The 23,467-nt window shown below is 36.5% G+C and overlaps 1 protein-coding gene and 1 pseudogene across 1 annotated transcript in view; both read right to left on the bottom strand.

Moving 5' to 3' along the window:
- The window catches only part of LOC125667452 (uncharacterized), a 122,732-nt gene that overhangs the window by 78,434 nt on the left and 20,831 nt on the right, over positions 1–23,467 (bottom strand). The window contains exons 6-7 of the mRNA XM_056147835.1: positions 19,988–20,917; positions 19,573–19,630 (exon numbers count right to left, since the gene is read on the bottom strand). The gene's annotated coding sequence lies outside the window, so the exon portion shown is untranslated. The remainder of the gene's footprint in view (positions 1–19,572; positions 19,631–19,987; positions 20,918–23,467) is intronic.
- On the bottom strand, positions 163–19,203 carry LOC125678028 (uncharacterized; annotated as a pseudogene).

Here is a 23,467-nt window from a genome sequence, read left to right as displayed (position 1 = left end):
TGTATTTATGGTACTTTCCGGTTAAGATGTCTTTACAAATTAACAACCACATCTAACAGTTAAAGTATTCGTTAAAGTCTCCTTACGATAATATACTCCTGTGTAACAGAGACGCATCAAGTCTCTACCAACATTGACAACATAAATTCAAACAAGACTGACTTTTACGTGACAATATTATATTCTGATATAACATTCTTCAAACAATGCAATGTTGATAACAATTATACAAACCAGATATCTAAATGTATACACAATCTAATATATAATCAATATAGAGCTGTAATATTCTAGAAAATAAATACTTTATGGATACATGATCGTAACTTTAGTGTCTGACTATTTCAGCTTCAGTGACAGAACTTCTGATTAATCAAATTAACTCCTTTGAAAAAGTCCTTTGTTTCCTTAGCGACAGTTATGCATTATCCTAGAGTCACTATCCACACGAATCTGATTCATCCTCATTCTCGGTGGTCTCCTCTAAATTCTGATCATCGTTGCTTTCACTTATTTCATTGTGTTTGTTCGTCATCAAGTTTGTTTTAGGAACATCCTCGCCATCAGAATCAGTTTACTCACTTTCCAAACACTCCTAAGAAATGAAAAGTTTATGTCAAGTGCTACGACAGAATGAGGTTTGGAACATTATGTATTAAAGATGACACAGATAATATGGCCCATGGGTCTCTCGTCTTTCAAATCACACAATACATACCTAAGGATGCATTGGCTTATTCCAACTTAATTTTGACAATTGAAAATGTTGAGACACCACGGACAGCGGGATTCAGGAGTGTCCTCGTCAGATTCAGGAGTGTCCTCATCAGATTCCTCTGATTTCTTATCATCGTCATTTTCCTCTGCACAATTATCTCCACTGCTCCCTGATTCAGCAAGATCCCCAGACTTCAGTTCCTCACGGTTTTCTTCAATATCCTCATCACTTGAAGCTTCCGTGATCCCCTCGTCTCTGTCTGGATTATCTGAAGTTTTAATAGAACAAGGAGAGTGATCAATCTTTCATAGATTCTGCATCTAAAGGAAACTTAGCATGGACATTGCAAACATTTTGTCTACCATATGTAAAAGTTCGAACCAGTTGTAGAACATTAAATTATATATTGGCCCAGCCTACCACACATAATACCACTAGTTCTAACTCCTTGTGATACTAATTGTAAGTGTTATGTATTGTGTGATTTGAAAGATGAGAGACCTATGAGTCACATTGCTTTTCTCGTCCTTTATGTTTCCCACCACTGGTCTTAAGCATAACAAATATTTCATTCCATTAAAAAAAAATGCATTACAGATAATACTGTAAGCATATTTAATTTTGGGTCGGATTAAATTTCGTTATTTTCGCGTTGAACAAAAAAGAAATTAAATCCAACTCGAATTTTTAACTAAAGGAAATGTCTGATATATCGATCTGTTATTTGTCGTCTATTTATAGTAACATTTCGCCAGTACCATTATCATTACCATTTTACGATGTACCTGCATTTTTTCAACTCATTACAGAAACACACAGGTGGAAACACAAACATTCAATGCTCCACCAGTAAAGCTCATCTGTAGACAATATATATTAACACAACACAGTGCAATGTAGATCTAAAGATTTCGGATAACCGCTCACGCAGCCTGCGCGTCTGATATGCCACTTAGACGAAACTAACATGTGTGTCACACCAGCACTGTGTCAGCATCCACTACCTCCTCGTATAATATGTCATTTCTAAGAGATCACAAAAAAAACCCAAAAATGAATCCACACAAATTGTATTCACTACAAAAACAACGATCCCCCCCAACGAAATTAAATACATCTACAGTATAATTGTATAGTGAGTCTATGTTTTCTCAGCACACGGTATTCACTTCTATCTACGGATAACCAGTAACAGTCTTTCAGTGGTAGAGTGTTCATGACCAGAAGGTTGTGAGTTTGAGTACCGCTTGTGACATTGCTAAATAAAACCTAAGACAGACACACAGGTAATGACTGCTCCTTCAAACGCTCAACATACAGAAGTGAGAGTCACGGGTCTCTAGGATATAGTGATTACTTCAAACGCTCAACATTCAGAAGTGAGAGTCACGGGTCTTTAGGTTATAGTGATTACTTCTAACGCTTAACATTCAGAAGTGAGAGTCACGGGTCTTTAGGATATAGTGATTACTTCTAACGCTCAACATTCAGAAGTGAGAGTCACAGGTCTTTAGGTTATAGTGATTACTTCTAACGCTCAACATTCAGAAGTGAAAGTCACGGGTCTTTAGGTTATAGTGATTACTTCTAACGCTCAACATTCAGAAGTGAGAGTCACGGGTCTTTAGGATATAGTGATTACTTCAAACGCTCAACATTCAGAAGTGAGAGTCACGGGTCTCTAGGATATAGTGATTACTTCTAACGCTCAACATTCAGAAGTGAGAGTCACGGGTCTCTAGGATATAGTGATTACTTCTAACGCTTAACATTTAGAAGTGAGAGTCACGGGTCTCTAGGATATAGTGATTACTTCTAACGCTCAACATACAGAAGTGAGAGTCATGGGTCTTTAGGATATAGTGATTACTTCTAACGCTCAACATTCAGAAGTGAGAGTCACGGGTCTCTAGGATATGTAGTGATTACTTCAAACACTCAACATTTCGTAGTGAGAGTCACGGGTCTTTAGGATAGGACCTAAAAACATAAATCCTGTACCTCACTCCAACAATTAAACCACAAAACAAATTAAACACTGCTCTTACATAATGCACTTGGTTTCATTTACTTAGCTCTATTACAGTAACTCATTACATCTGTCAGCATCGTAATGACAGAGAGTCACATGATGAAAGTACGGAAGTGTCCCTAAATGTGGTCAGATAAACAGTTATACAAAAGTAATAAAATCTATCTTACACCACAACTCATTTAATAAAGACTGTGTTAATTAATGAGGTAACAATATGTTTTTGTATTGAGGTTTGTGTTAATTAATGAGGTAACAATGTGTTTTTGTATTGAGGTTTGTGTTAATTAATGAGGTAACAATGTGTTTTTGTGCTGAGGTTTGTGTTAATTAATGAGGTAACAATGTGTTTTTGTATTGAGGTTTGTGTTAATTAATGAGGTAACAATGTGTTTTTGTGCTGAGGTTTGTGTTAATTAATGAGGTAACAATGTGTTTTAGTATTGAGGTTTGTGTTAATTAATGAGGTAACAATGTGTTTTTGTGCTGAGGTTTGTGTTAATTAATGAGGTAACAATGTGTTTTTGTGCTGAGGTTTGTGTTAATTAATGAGGTAACAATGTGTTTTTGTGCTGAAGTTTCTGTTAATTAATGAGGTAACAATGTGTTTTTGTGCTGAGATTTGTGTTAATTAATGAGGTAACAATGTGTTTTTGTGCTGAGGTTTGTGTTAATTAATGAGGTAACAATGTGTTTTATGCTGAGGTTTGTGTTAATTAACGAGGAAACAATGTGTTTTTGTACTGAGGTTTGTGTTTATTAATGAGGAAACAATGTGTTTTTATGCTGAGGTTTGTGTTAATTAATGAGGTAATAATGTGTTTTTGTGCTGAGGTTTGTGTTAATTAATGAAGTAACAATGTGTTTTGTGCTGAGGTTTGTGTTAATTAGGTAACAATGTGTTTTGTACTGAGGTTTGTGTTAATTAATGAGGTAACAATGTGTTTTTGTATTGAGGTTTGTGTTAATTAATGAGGTAACAATGTGTTTTTGTGCTGAGGTTTGTGTTAATTAATGAGGTAACAATGTGTTTTTGTGCTGAGGGTTGTGTCGTATTACATCTGGTATAAACAGTGACAATTTAATGAGATTTAAAAGTGAATAAACAAGATGTGTTTGTGAAACACTGATATCCTCAGATTACAACAAACTAGAACTGTAAGACATTGTAGCTGGAACTTTTGTAGCAATACTGAGAATGTGAGGTAACTTTCATCTAGTTCACATTTTATGTAAAGGTAAATTTCAAGGTCACAAAGTCAGCATGTTTGGTTCCAATGGAAAGATCTTCTCGCAAGAAATGCACATACTAAATATTAAACCAGTGCCTCTAACCATTTAATAGATATTAAACATTTAATATTTTCTAAAAGTAGGCCAAAGGTCATTGTTAAGGTCATCAGGTCTAAGATTTTGGAACCAATGTAAATGTTGGCTGAAAGGAATACAATATTAAACTGAACCTCTTGTGCAGTTTATAAAAGATATGACTAAATTTAAAGTTTTTTTCTTCTAATTTCTAAAAACTAGGTCAATGGTCAGTTTTAAGGTCACAAGGTAAAAAAAAAATCTGAAATCAAAGAAGAGGTCTTCTCACAGGAAATCCACATGCTAAATATGAGAGTAGCACATCTAACGATTCGAAAGATATGACTTAAATCAGTTTTTGGTACCAATGGAAAGGTATTTCCACAAGGAATGCATATATACCAACATACTAAATATGAAATCTCTACTTCTGATGGTGAAAAAGATATGACCAAGGTTAAAGTTTTATGCCAGACTGACAGACAGACAGACATGCCACAAAATCGTTGTCGCTCAGTATATCCCCAAATCTTTGATTCCGGGGGGCATAAAAAGAATGATAAACAGTATTGTCAAAGACAAGATGCTTTATCAGTCACCTTAGTATTACTTAAAAGTATCACAACTGACAAGGCCTCAGGGCTACGAAATCTAGAAAAAATCCAAGCTCAATTCTAATATTCACCAACAATGTAAAAGAGGTAGTCTTCAAACTTGAATGACCCTCAAAAATGCCTATGCTGATGAAATACTTTACATAATATAAAATGTAAAATTATTACAATATGACTTATTAGGGCCTGTCCTAGAGCGAAAACCCAGGAGTTGGTTGACAAACAATTTTGTTGATAAAAAAGATAAGGACTACCTATCTATTTCGTTTCAGTCTAATATCAATAGCAGTAAATATGTTTTCTAGATGTTCTACACATATACGCTATATATACATCAAGTTTAGGAACATCATGGAGTCAGAACCTCTACTCCAGGGATAATCAAATTTACAATTTCATTAGAGGCCTTCCTATTCTACATGATTATACATTTAGTTTACCTTGCAAATGTGCAGTTGTTGAAAAGGGTTTTGCATAGGGGTCAATATGTGGTATTTTCATAAATTTTACTTAACCCCTATGACCCTAGGAGTGCAGATTTCCTAAAATTTACAATACATGACCCCTTGTCCCAAAGATGCTTAAAACTAAATACGACAAGTGATGTTTGTAAAACATGTATGTCCCCAAATGTGTTAAAATTAACAAGAGGACCATGGGCCACATCGCTCACCTGAGCCTCCTATATATTCGCATGTAAAACTTTGATCCCTATTGTGAACCCAACCTACTATCGGGCGCCCATGATTTTTTTTTCAAAATTGAATCTGGACTATATTAAGAAGCATTCATGTGAATGTCAACTTTTCTGGCCCAATGATTTTTCAGAAGATTTTTTATGATTTTCCCTATATACATGTATCTAAAATTCATTCCCTATTGATGCCTTATCTTACCCCCAGGGGGCAAGATTTTAACAAATCGGGAATCTGCACTATGTCAGGAAACTGTCAAGTAAAGTTCAACTTTCCTGACCCAGTAGAAGATTTCCCCTATATATTTGTATGTAAAACTTTGATCCCCTGTTGTGGTTCCATCCTATCCTCAGGGGCCATGATTTTTACAAACTTCAATTTGCACTATGTTAGGAAGCTTTAAGCTTTCATGTAAATTTCCATTTTCTTGGTCCACATGTTTTTTTAGAAGTGGATTCTTAAAGATTCTCCCTATATTTTTTTGTAAAACTTTGATCCCCCTTGTGGCCACATCCTACCCCCGGGGGCCATGATTTTACAAACTTCAATCTGCACTATGTTAGGAAGCTTTCATGTAAATTTCCACTTTCCCGACCCAGCAGTTATTGAGAAAAAGATTTTCCCTATATATTTGTATGTACAACTTTGATCCCATATTGTGGCCTCATCCAACCCCCAGGGGCCATGATTTCAACAACCTGGCATCTGCACTATGTTAGGAAGCTTTCTTGTAAATTTCAGCTTTTCTGGCTAAAATCAACAGGGGTCATCTACTCCTTATGCTGTACCAGTATACCAAGTTTGGTGTCAATCAAGCAAATAATTCTTAATCTATAGGAGACAATATATTACTGTGTCCAGTTTAACCCTTGACCTTTGACCATGTTACCTCAAAATCAATAAGGGTAATCTTCTCCTGAAGATGTACTAGTGTACCAAGTTTGATGTCTGTCAAGCAATTGGTTCTCAAGGTACTGGGCAAACAGTATATTCTGATGTCCAGTTTGACCCCTGACATTTGAATATATGACATCAAAATCAACAGGGATCATCTTCTGAATCTCCAGAAGATTTACCAGTGAACCAAGTTTGATGTATGGCAAGCAGAGGGTTCTCCCAATATGGAGTGGACAGAATATTCATTTGTCCAGTTTGACCCTTGACCTTTGACCATGTGACCTCAAAATCAATATGGGTCATCTACTCCTAAAGATATACCAGTGTAACAAGTTTGATGTCTGTCAAGCAAATGGTTCTCAAGATATTGAGTGGATGGTAGATCCCTATGTCTAGTTTGATCCTTGACCTTTGACCATGTAACCTCAAAATCAGTAGCGGTAATCTACTCTATGGGATGTACCAGTGTACTAAGTTTGATGTCTGTCAAGCAAAGGATTCTCAAGATATTTAGCAGAAAGTATATTTCTATGTCCAGTGTAAATTGACCCTTGATCTTCTGACCTAAACACAATAAGGGTATGTTTCTCCTCATAACCAACCTACATAAGAAATGTCAATACGATCAAGTGAATGGTTCTCAAGATATTGAGCAGACAACATTACTGACCAACAGGTGCAAAGCAATATGCCTCTCTTCTTTGAAGGGGGGGGGGGGGGGGGGGGGGGGGGGGGGAGGGCATAACAATAATTGAAATGGTAGAACTTTATATCAAAAAGTTGAAATTAAAATGTTCAATTGTTAACAAATAGCGGCCGACAATGCATACTGACCAATTGTAATAGGTCACCTGAGGTAACTTAATGAAATTACGATAAATGTCACAAATACGATATAATTATATACAAAATCAGTTGTAATTCATTAATTTCATTTAATAAACATGGAGTGGCGATCTCTTATTGAAATAATTCCATTCTAACTACATTTGTATTTGTTTCTACCTAGTTTACAAGACTCAACTCAGAGTGTTATCAGAACTTGAATTTTAAAACAAAGCAGATCAACATTCATCATTTATTTAGTTTCAAGGGGGTGGGGTGTTAATTGTTTTGTTTTTGTCAGACCTTGACTTTTGATACAGACCCTTAAGTTCATGATAGCTATTCCACACAGAGACTGGTGTAATGTACATACTCAGTGTCAAACCAGTACACAATGTAGATTTTGTCCACACCTGCTACAGAAACATACAACATCACACCATCACAGAAACATACAACATCCCACAAACCAAAGCTGTGTCAATATCACTGATATTTACAAAGTAGGATAGTTAAGTAGAAGAAATAGATTATAAACATGTCAAGTTTTAAACTGGCAATGATCAATGTTCTACAAATCTCAACAAGATAATAATTGTAACAGAATGCTGTTAATAAAATCTCCCCATTGAACACCTATTGAATCCCAACCCAAAATATTAAATAAAACCATTTCTCCTCATCTAATCATTGCTCCCATTGTAATTAAAATTAATTATATTATATTATTAATATTATTCACTTAATGTAATTATAACCCACATCATTTAACATTAAACCTACACACTAAGTTAACCTTAATTATCAACCACATTTTAATAACAACCTAACTCCTCGTCTAATTATATCCCATGTTGTAATTAAAATTAATCACTAGTTGTAATTAAATCCAACATTGTAGTCAAAATTAAATATTACCTCTAATCATAACCCACATTGCAATAGAAACATAACTCCTCCTCTAATTATAACCCATTTGTAATTAAAATTAATTCCTAGCTCTAATTATAACTCACATTGTAATTAGAAATAATCCCTAGCTCTAATTATAACTCACATTGTAATTAGAATTAATCCCTAGCTCTAATTATAACTCACATTGTAATCAGAATTAATCCGTAGCTCTAATTATAATTCAAATTGTAATTGTAATTAATCACTAGCTCTAATTATAACCTGCAATGAAATCAGAATTAATCCCTAGCTCTAATTATAACTCACATTGTAAAATTTAGAATTAATCCCTAGCTCTAATTATAACTCACATTGTAATCAGAATTAATCCCTAGCTCTAATTATAACTCACATTGTAATCAGAATTGATCCCTAGCTCTAATTATAACTCACATTGTAATTAGAATAAATCTCTACCTCTAATTATAACTCACATTGTAATTACAATTAATCACTAGTTCTAATTATAACACACATTGTACATGCTGTAATGAAAACTAAACATTACCTATAATTATAACCAACTTGTAATGAAAACTTAACTCCTCCCCTAGATATAACCCATATTGTAATTAAAATTAATCACTAGTTCTAACTATTATGATTATAACCCACCTCATAATTAAAACTAATCAACACCTCTAATTATAGCCACACTAATTAAAATTAGATATGACCTCTAATCATAACCTACACTGTACATTTTTTAAAACATCACTATCATAACAATGTCATAGCATAACAATAATTTATAATGGATTCCTGTGTAGAATTTGATGTTATTTATACTGACTGATATAGTACAATAAACTACAGTACTACTAGTACTTACCAGTCAGAGAGTACCTCCTCTGTAGATATCTATATACAGACACTGTGTTGGGTGTCCCGTGATCCGACCCAGAGAAGGTGAGTTTTATCATCATAGTTCAGGCTGCGTGGTGTGTTTATCCCGTGTTGTCGTGTCAGTAACAGAGACAGGAAGTGACCGTCCTTGTCAATCATCTGTACTGTGTAGGTTTTAAAATCATACACCAGGATGTGTGACAGCGCGTCTGTACAGATTCCCTGTGGCAATAGTGATGATCCTGATGGAGGTCCTGTGTAGGAGAATCGATGTCTCCCCCCGCGCTCTGTCACCACTACAGCACGTAACCATTCAGACACAATAATATCACCGTTAGTGTTCTCTGTGATATAACGAGGATCACTATACATCGTGTGACGTTTGTTGTCGTGTTGTATGGTCAGGATGTGTTGACCACTACTGTTGTACCGGGTTACCTTGCCTGTCTTTGTTTTATAGTTACGCATCCCGACCATCAGATCTCCAGTGGACGGGGAGCAGTACACACACCGTGGTTCCCATGGTGATGTATACTCTATCTGTGTGGTGACTGTTTGATTGTTCACAGACAGTTTGTTGATGTTAAGTTTACTGTCTATATAAATCAGTTCACCAGAACTGTTCACTGTGTGTCGTCCTCCTGTATACCATGATGTTATATCTGTCACACGGTGTATAGTGTCTCCTGTTGTGTCTGTCAAGATGAGACTGTAATCATCAACGACCCAGACCCGGTCTGACATCACACGAGATATGTGTTCCACATGACTAACACCTGTCACACAGACAGACGTGTGTAATACAGGTGTGGACATCAGTTTCACACACTCGTCTATTCCTACTTGTCGTTTTCCTGTTGTCATTTGGATTTCTGGGATTCCCCTCAATAACGGACTGACATCCTCCATGTTGAATCCCTCAGTCAGGGACAGCAGCAGGTGTTGTGGAAGATTAGGAGTGTCCTTTATCTGGGGGACACGACTGGTCTTTATAAACAAGAGGAATTGTACCGCTCTGTTTGCTGATTGTTCATATTTGTCTTCATAGTTCTGTATGTGGGTGAGGTGTCTGTTCATTTTTCTCTTCTGTTGTTGTATTCTATCAATCAATAAACCTCGGTATCTTGTTTTAACATCACATACCGCAGTGTCAATCAGATCCTTCAGTCTCTGGGCTTTTGTTGACATCTGTGATTGACGGTGACAGATTTGTGGGGGACAAGTTTGGATATCAGTTTGGATTCCTGCCAGGAGAACACGACAGTTATAGAGAGTCTCACTTCTGATGTTGTCAATGATTTCTCGGTGTTGTTGTCGCTTTGTTTGATAGGCTGTTCTAATGTCCAGTATTTGGTGTTTTCGGTGCTCTAAACATCGGAAACAGACAGAAAGTTCACACGACTGACAGAACATTTCATAGAACCTGTCTGGATGTCTGACACAGATCTCTTGTCTGGGGATGTAGTTAAACTTCTCACGGTAAATCACAACATCATGGTGTTTGGTATGTAGATCAATGACATGTTTCTCTTTACACTGTAAACACAGATCACGTTTACATGTGTTACAGTAAAAATCAGTGTCCCCCTGACATTGAGAACATTGTCGTACTTTTAGCTGAGTGCTGAGTCCTAGTGTGTCCATGATGTGGAGGGTCTGGGTCTTTAGGAACACAATCTACAATAATTAAACTGACATGTAAATATCAACCTATTCACAATATACATTTATTTCACACATTCAAGTGATCTACATATTTCACACACGGATTGCAATTGATCTGGGTTTTTTTTTACATGTACATTTCTTGAATGCTAAGGCCAAAAATATAAATGGTTGTGTTTTCACTAATATTTAAGTGAAAATTAGAGTAACTTGGTAGGAAATAATTATATTTGTTAAACTTTTAAATCCAAGACAAGAAGATGTTCTGAATTCTGATTACAATTTCCATTCAATTAGCAGATCTATTGACATACTGAAAACAAGGGGCTCATTTTTCATTATAGATACAGTTGTTGAATATGCTTTGATATTATTAAGTCATATTCTAAACTATATTATTACCAGGGTCATCTCCATTTTTTTAATAATAATTTTTTGGAGAACATGCCAAAAAACTTCTAGGGTAGGGGTATAATTTAGAGTCGGTTGTATTAGTGGAAACAAAGCAATGATTAATTTCGACCTAATCAAACACATGTACTTCCATGCTCATAGTCCACAACGCTCACCTGAGTCACCTTGCTGATACAGAGATGTGACTGATCAGCTTAGAACACTGAGAGTGGGACAACAATGATCCAAGACCTGTCCCTAGACAACTGTATACACTAAATGTCTTAAGATGATTGTATAATCTGTAAAATGATTTCATTTGTTACTAGTACTTTGTTGTTATTATAGATATCTGATCTACAGTCTGGCCTAATAATTCATATGTCTGAAGTAGCAGGACTCTTGTTGACCTTTGACCTAGAGATATGATATCTATGTGTTTTTCCTATTCTGTATATCTAAGCTAAATTCTAATACTCAGCCGCAGTGTAAAACATGATGTGTTCTTAATACACAAATGTCCCTGTAAGTACTAATAATGATGGAAGCCTTTACATGTTACATTTAACATTACATGACTGCTTGGGACCCGGCCATGAGTCAGAACCCGGGGGTTGTGAAATTCACAAGTTTGATACATCCCCTTTTGCTTTTTCTAAACATGCATTTAGTTTTTATACAGCATCAGCAAAATTAAACGCAATCTCATAATCGACATATGGAACCAAAACCCATATCCCTGAGATCATGAAATTTATAATTTTGGTAAAGGGCTCCTGCTAAATACTTTAATATTTAGTTTCAATGTAGTATCAGTAACCTTAAGATGTGTTATTTAAATGCCTTACACATAAACATTATATGCCAAGTAGAGCCCCAACCTGGAGTCAAAAACTTTACTCAAGAAATGTACAATTTTGGTACAGGCCTTCCTGCTTTACATTACTATGCATTTAAATCTCATTACAGTTGTGCAGTTGTAGAGGAGAAAATTTGTCGAAATTTGTCAATTTCTATCAGTTTTATTTTGAAAAGAATTGGAATGGAATTTATTCATAAGTTAAAAAATACGCAATTGCTAATGCATGACGATGGATGCAGATCTTCAACAATAGGTCACCTGATAAATTCATAGATGAGTGACTCAGGTGACTTAAAAATGCCCTTTGGACAACAGCAGTTTAGTTTGATTTGTGAACATTATGTTGCCTACAGCTTCAGACAACACATCATATTCCATTCTTGAATCAAACAAAACAGATGTTGTTCTCGGATCCAGTCAATAAATGTATAATTGCAAGTCTTCTTGACTGTTAAGAAATCTGCATGTACAACATAATATACAAACCTATACAGTAACTTGTTGATGGTCCAATCCTCCGTCAAAACAGGAAGTCAGATTTTGATTAATGTTGAGTCCCCCTACTTAAGGATACTCTGTCTGGTCTATAAACTGATGCTGAAGGAGGAAATATGAAAAAGTTACAAAGGAGTTGAAACTGAGAAGTTAAATACAGCATTAATTTTTTTTACAAGAAAAACAAGTTAAATGTGTTTGACAGACAAACTTTGAATAAAATATTTTCATATGAATTTTTAACTCAAGGAGCACAAAAAACCGAATTAAATCATAGAATTATTTTTTCCCCCACAAGAACAACAAGTTTAATGAGTTTTTGAAACTCTATGCGCCCAAGTATGGCTACGTTCAATATTTGCAAATTTGACTGTGATATTCATTAATGACCTTGACCTTAATCATACACATCAACTTTCCTGGTTTCATTGTGAAATTTACAGTTTTTGAAGTGTATCTCTAAATTATCGATACGTAGATAAAATCTCAACGTGCACAATTTCTTCACATCTTTTAAAGTTAGACCCCCTGAACATTATATAAATCACTGATATGTTTCATTTCACTGATAGTAAGAGTATGGATAGGATAAGTAATGACCCGGTGTACATTGACTTGGGTAAATTAACACAGATTATTTAAGGTTGATCAATCCTCATGTGATGTCATAGGTTTTAGCAAATTTTTTTATCAAATTAAACTTCGCACAAAAATAGGTAAACTATTGATACTGAAAAAGTGATATTTTCCATAGATAAACAATAATTTATAATTTAAAACAAGAGGCCCATGGGCCACATCGCTCACCTGAGTCACATTGGCTCATATTGAAAGATTTTTCCAATATATTCACATATAAAATTTAAATCCCTATTGTGGCCCCAACCTACTCCCGAGGACATGATTTTTACAAACGTGAATCTGCACTATGTCAGGAAGCTTCATGTAAATTTCCACTTTTCTGGTCCAGTAGTTCTTGAGAAAAATTTAAAGATTTTCACTATATATTTGGATGTAAAACCAATTCTACCACCGGGGGGGGGGGGGGGGGGGGGGGGGGGGAGATGGTTTTAATAAACTTAAACCTGCACTACGTCAGTAAGCTGTCATGTAAATCTCAGCTTTTCTGGCTTTGTGGTTCTTGAGAAGATTTTTCAAGATTTTCCCTATATATTTGTATGCAAAATTCTGATACCCTATTGTGGCCCCATCCAACCCCCAGGACCTGGGGCCATGATTTTAACAAACCTGAATCTGCACTATGTCGGGAAGATGTCATAAATTTGTACTTTTCTAGCCTAGTGGTTCTGGACAAGAAAATTTTACGTATATATATTTGTATGTAAAATTTTGATCCCCTATTGTGGCCCCATCCTACCCCAAGGGGCCATGATTTTAAGAAATTTGAATCTGCACTTTCTCGGGAAGATTTCATATAAATTTATACTTTTCTAGCCTAGTGGTTGTGGATAAGAAGATTTTCAAAGATTTTTTCTGTATATTTGTAAGTAAAACTTTGATCCCCTATTGTGGTCCCATCCTACCCCCGGGGGCCATGATTTTACCAAACTTGAATCTACACTATATATGGAAACTTTCATGTAAATTGCAGCTTTTCTGGCTAAGTGGTATTTTTGAGAAGATTTTTAAATGATCCCATCCTATTTTGGCATTTATGTGATTATTTCGGATCTCCCCTTTAAAGGGGACATGACCCTTCATTTGACCAAAGTTGAAAGCCCTACAACCAAGGATGCTTTTGGCCAAGTTTGTTTATAATTGGTCCTGTGGTTCTGGAGAAGAAGTCGAAAATGTAAACCTTTTAGAAACAGACAGACAGACAGACAGGCAATGGCCTACAGAAGATCAGATTAATTAATTGAATATTGCTTAACATCCCTCTCGAAAAATATTTCACTCATATGGGGACGTCACCACTGTCGGTGAAGGGCTGCAAAATTTAGGCCTATGCTCGGCGCTTATGGCCTTTGAGCAAGGAGAGATCTTTATCGTACCACACCTTCTGCGACACGAGACCTCGGTTTTTGCGGTCTCATCCGAAGGACCACCCCATTTACTCGCTTCTTACGACAAACAAGGGGGTACTGAAGGACCTATTCTAACCAAACTACAACAAAGCCTTCTCATAAAGAATCTATATACATAAGTATGAAAGACCTACATATAGCTTAAATAGTTCAAAATATATTTCTAAAGATTTTCCTTATATATCAGCATATAAAACTTTGATGCCCTATTTTGGCCCCACCCTACCCTTAGATACTATGAATTGTACAAACTTGGACCTACTCCATGTAAAGAAGCTTTCATGTAAATTTCCAGTTTTCTGGCCCTATGGGTTTTGAAAAGAAGCTTTTTATTAAAGATTGTCCCCTTTTCACTCATACATAAAACTTTGATCCCCTATTGTGGTCCCCCCCCCCCCCCCCCCCCCCAGTCATGATTTTAACAAAATTGAATCTGTACCATGTCTGAAAGCTTTCATGTAAATTTGAACTTTGGCCCATTTATCCTTGAGACGAAGATTTTTAAAGATTGTCCCCAAATATTCCCATGTAAAACTTTGACCCCTATTGTGGCCCCAACTTATACCAGGGGACCGGGGGAGGGGGGGGGGGGGCATGATTTTAATAAACTTAACTCTGCATGATGTCAGAAAGCAGCAATATTAGTTTGAACTTTCCTGGCTCAGCGGTTCTTGAGAAGAACATTTTTAAATGACACCACCCTATTTTGCATTTTAAAAAAATTGTACATGCAGGGTTTGACACTAAGGCACGTCCGACCGACCGAGTCTACTAAATGATAGGTCCGGTCGGGTAAAATGTCGATAAACTAGTCCGACTGGTCGTGTTGAAAAGATGAATAAGAAACTTTACTTTAAACCATAAGATATTTTATTCTTGAACCCCCCCCCCCCCCCCCGAATACCTGTTAAGAGTTTGCGAGCAATTTTGAACCGATTGATGACATAATCTTTATTTTCAGTTCTAATATATTAGTCACTGTCGGAATTGATGTTTTAGGACATTTATTCAAATACTTTGAATGTTAAAGGGACTGGTTCACGTTGAACAGAAAAGAAAGGAAAAGGTTGGGATGAAACAAAGCAGGGCTTATGAAAGAGAAAAAAAAATAAAACGGTTGAGGTCATTTTATTTAGCAAATGGACTTAATGAATTTCTGCACCGGATAGAATTGAAAGAAACAGAAAATGCGTTTAATTGAAAATAAAATCATCAAATTGAATTACGAGACTTTTTTTTTTTTTTTAGAGACTATTAAATACTTTTTATTTCAAACTTCATTTAAATCAGGTATTTATATATGAAGAAATCCCCAGGGGTTTTTTTCTGGAAAGTTGGTCAGGGCTAGTGGATGTAAGGTCAGGTCTATTAAATATCATTTGAAGTAGCCCGACTGGTCTAGTGCTCAAAATAGTAAATGTCAAAACCTGACATGGCCCTTCATTTGAATAAATTTAAATCCCTTTCATCCATGAATGATTTTTACCAAGTTTTATTGAAATTGGCCCAGTGGTTCTGGAAAAGAAGATGAAAATGGGAAAAGTTTACGGACAGACCGACCGACAGACAATAAGTGATCAGAATAGCTCAGGTGAGCTAAAAACAAGTTCACTTATTCAATTATTTCTCAAAGTGAAAATGATGTAATCTACTGCATATTTCATTTTCAAGGTAACAATGAGTTGCAGACAGACAGACTAAAAACAGTTTCATTGACATCAAGATCCACCGACACAATTCTGTGTAGATGTATCTATATATAGGAACCATTACCTTTTTAACATCACCTTTCTTTCCTCAGTAATGCAGGACCTCATGGGAATCCAGTGCGAACCTGAAAACATCAAGGGGTAACATTTATTTGAATATCACCGTGGTGATCAATTCACTTTGATCTGAATGAAACACTTTCTTAGAAAACAAATCCCTGACCATGCTCACTGCTAATCATGTACTCAATTGAAATTCAAACTTCAAATTAACAAGAGGCCCATGGGCATTAACAGTAACCTGAGTATCATACATGTATATAGGAAAGTGTTGTCTGTTGATGAGTGATTCTTTCAAACACGAAGAACCGAATGAGCTTCAGATTTTGTAATCAATTATTGCATATACAAAACGTATCTGTTTGTATGCAATTTTTGTCACAAGTATGATTTTTTATTCTCTTCTTATTACAAAGTTGTCCACTAGATACAAAGTGGGAGGGACGGACAGAAGATAGATGTGTAGACAGACAGACACGGTGATTCTTACATCTAAACCTAATCTACAGGGGCTAATTCTGAACTTCATTTGTTTGTTATATATTCAGAGGTAAAAAACAGATTTTCAAGAATACAACGTGCTGTTTTCACTACAATTGTTTGCTTTCTAGGTCTTCTTGTAGAAGAATTTTATGGAAGAAGTGAGAGTTGACATAAAATAATGTAAACAAGTTAACTAAAAATAAAAATATGATTCGGTATCATTAAAAATAACCTGTTTGAGTTATCAACAGTACCACACGGTATTTGATAAAGAACAGGAGCAAAGAGAGGTAACTCATTTTGACAAGATAACTCGCATGTGTTATTTTCCTCTAATAACGTGCTTGCATTATGGCCATGGCTGTTTGTAAAATACTCTTGAGAAGTTAGAGTTACTGCTTTTTCAGATATGACCTTAAAAAATGGAGGTTCCTTGTCAAAACAGACGTCGACATGTTAAACAAGAGGTACTGTGAGCAATGCTCACTAAGAATACCCCCCTCCCCCCCGCTTACCCCAATCTCCCAAAGGGTGTTGGTAATAGGTAAAACTTCAGTATCATGATCCAAAAGGTATCTAGGAACACAGAATCTCAATGTGATGAAAAAAGCCATTAAAGAATTTAAATGGAAACCATATTGCTACTTCGATGTCCAGTGCGCGTGACCTTTGACCTTTTGACCCCAAAATCGATAGGGAACATCTTCATCCCATGGGTAGTCCATATGTATGATATGGTGACTGTAGGTGGAAAGGATAACGCTTTAGAGCCCGGAAACCATATTGTTACTTCAATGTCCAGTGCGCTTGACTATTTGACCCCCAAATCGATAGGGAACATCTTCATCCCATGGGTAGTCCATATATATGATATGGTGACGGTAGGTGGAAAGGATAATGCTTTAGAGCCCGGAAACCATTGCGTCTACAGACGGACGGACGGACAGACAGACAGACAACCCGATTCCAGTATACCCCCCACAGCTTGTTGCGGGGGGTATAATAAACCCACTGCCACAGTCCTGATCACTAAGTATAGGTCTAGACATGTTAAATAACCCTCACTGCCACAGTCCTGAGCATTAAGTATAGGTCTAGACATGTTAAATAACCCTCACTGCCACAGTCCTGAGCACTAAGTCAGTCTATGCGAAAGTTTTTTGGACCACACAGGACATTCGGTCCTGTGTAATCAATGAACACACTGGACCGAACCAAATTTTGTCAGACCGAAAAACCTAATGTAAAAAAGTGAAACACGTGAAAATGCAAAACCAAGGGAATCTTATTTATTATACTAGTAATACTATACCAGGGATCCCTCCCGTATAATACTCTAGACAGTCCATGCGGTTTTAATCACATTCATTTACGTATTTGGATTTGTGTGCTATTTTTTACTTATAACAAACATTTAAATGACTCCGCATCAAAATAGTAAAGCTCAAAACCGGACATTGAGACATCGAACATTCCGGTCCGGTGTAAAAAATGATGCGTCGGACCTGAGGCACTGCACATCGGTCAGGTCCGATGGTCCGATGTCTTTCGCATAGACTGCTAAGTATAGGTCTAAATTTGTGGTCCTTCATTTACAGCTGGTGATGACTTAGTATGAATGAGAATTTCTTGAAGCGATGTAAAGCAAACAAACAAAACAGTATTACTATCTGACAAGTTTGATTGTTTGATCCTTTAAATGAAATAATGCACCACAGGGGTGCAGGAGTCCTGAAATTTACAATATCTGCCCCCTTGTCCCAAGAATGCTTCATACAAAATTTGTAATTTTTGACAGATGACACACGACGATAGACGGAAAACAATAGCAATAGGTCACCCGAGTGACTCAGGTGACCTAAAATAGTCAATATTATCAAGTTGTGACTAGACATTAATATCCTCCTTTAAACACTCCATGTCATTCATATCCAGAGTTACAAATACAGGTAAATTATCCATGTAATAAAGAAACTCTTATAATACCACTCTGTTTTTATCTTCCTTTTCTCTTTCACACAGCTGTCCTGGGGATTCTGTTAAAAGTAATCTAAGTTGTTAATAAGTTCATGATTCTATTATAAATTGAACAATTATAGCTTCAGATAAATTTGAATTATTGTGAGTATACATACAATGTTTGTTTGAGTCAATGTGGGGTGCAAAACAATGAAATTTCCTAATGCCAAGGGACATGACTCTGCCAAAGAATTTTTACTTGACCTAAATATTTAACAAACTTGACCTGTGTAATTTTGAGATACATTGATATCCTGACCATTAATTCAAAATGTCCACATACTACTGAGACAACCAAGGACTGAAGAGTCTAACAAGAGAGGTAGTGACTGCTTTTCCACCAAACATCCACAATTAGAGGTAAATGGGGTAGGATCTTAAAACTGAGGTCATGGTAGGCGTTAGCACGATAAAGAACCCTCACTACTATGACCTTAAATTTATGAAGTTTCAATAAGAGAAACCCATTCTTGAATGAGACAGAAGATAATGTATGATCTTCAAAATCTTATCTTATTTTCATTATTTCCAACTTATCTAACCTCTTTAAGAAGATGGGAAGTATTGAACAAATTCCATTAACAGCCCCCCCCCCCCCCCCCCCCCCCAACATGTGGAAAGATTGGAAAAGATCACATAGAATTTCTAACTGATATTGGCCTTGTGATAAGTAAAGAATTGAATTAGAAGTTTTGAATAGTTTACAGAAGACAGGTATGACAAACTTTAATCAAGAAAACTCGGATGTAAGCTCAAACCTATGTACACTGATATCATAAAACTCAGCTGTGAGTTTAAACATGTTAAACCTGTTCTGAGATCACAAAACTCAGCTGTGAGTTTAAACATATTGAACCTGTTCTGAGATCACAAAACTCAGCTGTGAGTTTAAACATATTGAACCTGTTCTGAGTTCATAATATTTTGATATCAATGTTACAACTGTTACCAGTGCCTGTTTTCTGTTCTTCTGTCTTTGTGATGCTGATATATCTAGCTGTTATCATCTGTGGAAACAAAAATACACAATTCATCATATACTAGCATGTGATACAGTTACTGTATTGAAACGTATTCAACAGAAATAGTTACAATGCAAGAGAAGTCTCTGAAAAGTCTCAGGAGTCTGGTGCCCGGGGCCTGGTAAAGTTAGGAGAACGGATGTGAAACTTGCAAATTCACAAGTCCAGGCAGAAATTTACTTTTATTAAACTTTTTTCTGTGATGTTTCTATTTTTGTTCGATACAATCAATTCAAACGAACGATGGATACATCTGCCTGAAGTGCATGTGTTAAAACAATGTAAAGACTGCAATGGTTGACTGGGGAGAAAACAAGAGGCCTGTGAGCCACAATCACTCACCTGAGTTACCTTCGCCCTGCTATTGTTCAGCTGTTCTTTGTTTTTCTTGCCCCAAATGTTACAACATAACTGAAATACAAGGTTAAAAGGTCAACAATCATGATATGAAATGTACGGTCTTGTCATAATGACTGATCATGGATTTACTGTTGTTGAAAAGAATATTTTCCTATATATATTATCATCCAAAACTTTGATCCCTATTGTGAACACTCACTATCCACAGGGTTCTGGATTTGGGGGTACTGATTTGATCAAATTTGATTCTACACTACCTGGGTGTCCTAGCATATATCAACATGACAGTACTACACGGAGCTCCGTTGTTCTTGACAAGAACGTTTTCAAAGATGTTTGTTATATATACTCAAGTAAAACTCCTATCCCCTAAAATATCCCACCCTGTCCTTGGAGGCCGTGATTTGAACAAACTTGATGGTACCCATGTCAGGAAGCCTTTATGCAAGTTTCAACTTTTTTGGCCCAACGGTTCTTGAGAAAATTTTCAAATGACTCCACCCTATTTTTTCCATTTTCTTGATTATCTCCATTTTGAAGGGATCATGACTCTTCCTTTCAAGAACTTGATTCCCCTAAGGGCTTTCTTCCAAGGATCATTTGTACCAAGTTTAATTGATATTGTCACAGTGGTTCTGGAGAAATCGAATAGGTGAAAACTGTGCATACAGACGAACAGACAAACAGTGCACAAAAAGTGATCAGAATATCTCACTTGAGTTTCCAGCTCAGGTGAGCTAAAAATGTGAAACATTTACAGATACACAGTTTCCTGATGACAAATTCTGGTCAACTCTAAATTGTTCTAAAATCATGATGTCTAAGAATTAATGATACAGCTGTTTATACTACCACATGTCAATCCTTTCTTTCCCCTTTATGATGTCATGCACTACATCTAAGTATTGTTACCTGTAGAACAAACAAGAAATGATATAGAGAATTCATTGTCACCTGTAGAAAAACAAGATATGATATAGAGAATTCATTGTCACCTGTAGAAAAACAAGAAATGATATAGAGAATTCATTATCACCTGTAGAAAAAACAAGAAATGATATAGAGAATTCATTGTCACCTGTAGAGAAACAAGAAATGATATAGAGAATTCATTGTCACCTGTAGAAAAACAAGAGGTACTGTGAGCAATGCTCACTAAGAATACCCCCCGCTTACCCCAATCTCCCAAAGGGTGTTGGTAATAGGTATAAACTACCTCTTTTCTGAGTGTAAAAAACAAATGGCATGACAAACCGAACCATATTGCTACTTCGATGTCCAGTGCGCGTGACCTTTGACCTTTTGACCCCAAAATCGATAGGGAACATCTTCATCCCATGGGTAGTCCATATGTATGATATGGTGACTGTAGGTGGAAAGGATAATGCTTTAGAGCCCGGAAACCATATTGCTACTTCGATGTCCAGTGCGCTTGACCTTTGACCTTTTGACCCCAAAATCGATAGGGAACATCTTCATCCCATGGGTAGTCCATATGTATGATATGGTGACTGTAGGTGGAAAGGATAACGCTTTAGAGCCCGGAAACCATATTGCTTCTTCGATGTCCAGTGCACTTGACCTTTGACCTTTTGACCACAAAATCGATAGGGAACATCCTCATCCCATGGGTAGTCCATATGTATGATATGGTGATGGTAGGTGGAAAGGATAATGCTTTAGAGTCCGGAAACCATTGCGTCTACAGACGGACGGATGGACAGACGGACAACCCGATTCCAGTATACCCCCCCCCCCCCACAACTTGTTGCGGGGGGTATAACAAGAAATGATATAGAGAATTCATTGTCACCTGTAGAAAAACAAGAAATGATATGATCCAAAATTCATTGTCAAGGAATTTGTGTTAGATCACTCAAAGCTTTGTGTCCAATTTTTCAAACTAAAGATGTCACTATAAATGTTGCTGCAAACTGAAGATTGGTATCAGGATCATGTTACCTAGGCAGGCCGAGATAGTGACACTTGAGACAATTGAAATACGATTAAAATTAAATTCATTAACATAGAGTTAGGGCTATTCCAGAAATAAATACATGGGGGGTGGGGCGGCACCTTTTGTTTTTACCAAGAACCCATAAAAAAAAAAAATAAGAAATTGCCCCATGACCCATCAAATTAATATAACTCATTTTACAATGACCCATCTAATTAAAAAAAAACTTAACCACACCCACCACAAAAATTATTTCAAAAAATGAAAACAGTACAAATCTCGCGATGTTTTCGGGACAAACATTCTAGTAGCAAGTGCAGACTCGTACTGCGAGCTCTAATGACTAAAGCGCGGGAAATAATCCGAGTTAAATCTCAACCTCTAACAAGGAAAATTTTTTGACGCCAATCCCAGATGTCCCTTGTCAAAAATGGCTGAGATCTCGCCAAGTCACACCTTGGAATATGATTGTGAACTTAAGCAGAATATCATCCTAATCTTGTGGCCTCCTAGCTCCAAAATTTAGTGCACCATTAGGCGAATTGTTTAACGGAGTGCAATGTTTATGAAAGGCAGGCTAAGATGATGTGTGACGTCATGCCTACGTTTTGACGTACGTCATAAGGCAGACAGTGGCGGATCTAAATACGTACTTGTTAAAAGTCATACTACCGGGACATTATTATTACGTGAACATTGAAATACTAAATTCTCAATAACAATTTATTATTCTAACCCCAAAAAAAAGGGAGACTAACTTCTTAAAAACTGTTAGAATACATGAGGGACCACAGGTACTGGATTAGTGGTATTTAAAAAATTACAAAAAAATCGATTGGATTGAAAGCATTTTTTAAAAATCTTTGGGGTTTTTTCCCGTGACTAAAACTAACAAGTGCTTCAATCCATTTCCTTTTAACATGTCTGGTAATGCAAACCACGATGACAACCCCCCCCCCCTCCCTCATGATAACCAACCCCATGCCACTTGCTAAACAAGAGGTACTGTGAGCAATGCTCACTAAGAATACCCCCCGCTCACCCCAATCTCCCAAAGGGTGTAGGTAATAGGTAAAACTTCAGTATTATGATCCAAAAGGTATCTAGGAACACAGCATCTCCATGCGATGAAAAAAGACATTAAAGAATTTAAATGGAAACCATATTGCTACTTCGATGTCCAGTGTGCATGACCTTTGACCTTTTGACCCCAAAATTGATAGGGAACATCTTCATCCCATGGGTAGTCTATATGTATGATATGGTGACTGTAGGTGGAAAGGATAACACTTTAGAGCCCGGAAACCATATTGCTACTTCGATGTCCAGTGCGTTTGACCTTTGACCTTTTAACCCCAAAATTGATAGGGAACATCTTCATCCCATGGGTAGTCCATATGTATGATATGGTGACTGTAGGTGGAAAAGATAACACTTTAGAGCCGGAAACCATATTACTACTTCGATGTCCAGTGCGCTTGACCTTTGACCTTTTGACCCCAAAA

The sequence above is a fragment of the Ostrea edulis genome, chromosome 8 (genome assembly GCF_947568905.1).
Source record: "Ostrea edulis chromosome 8, xbOstEdul1.1, whole genome shotgun sequence".
In the NCBI taxonomy this organism is placed as follows: Eukaryota; Metazoa; Mollusca; class Bivalvia; order Ostreida; family Ostreidae; genus Ostrea; species Ostrea edulis.
Note: the sequence above shows the minus strand (reverse complement) of the source record. Positions and strands in the feature narration are given on the sequence as shown.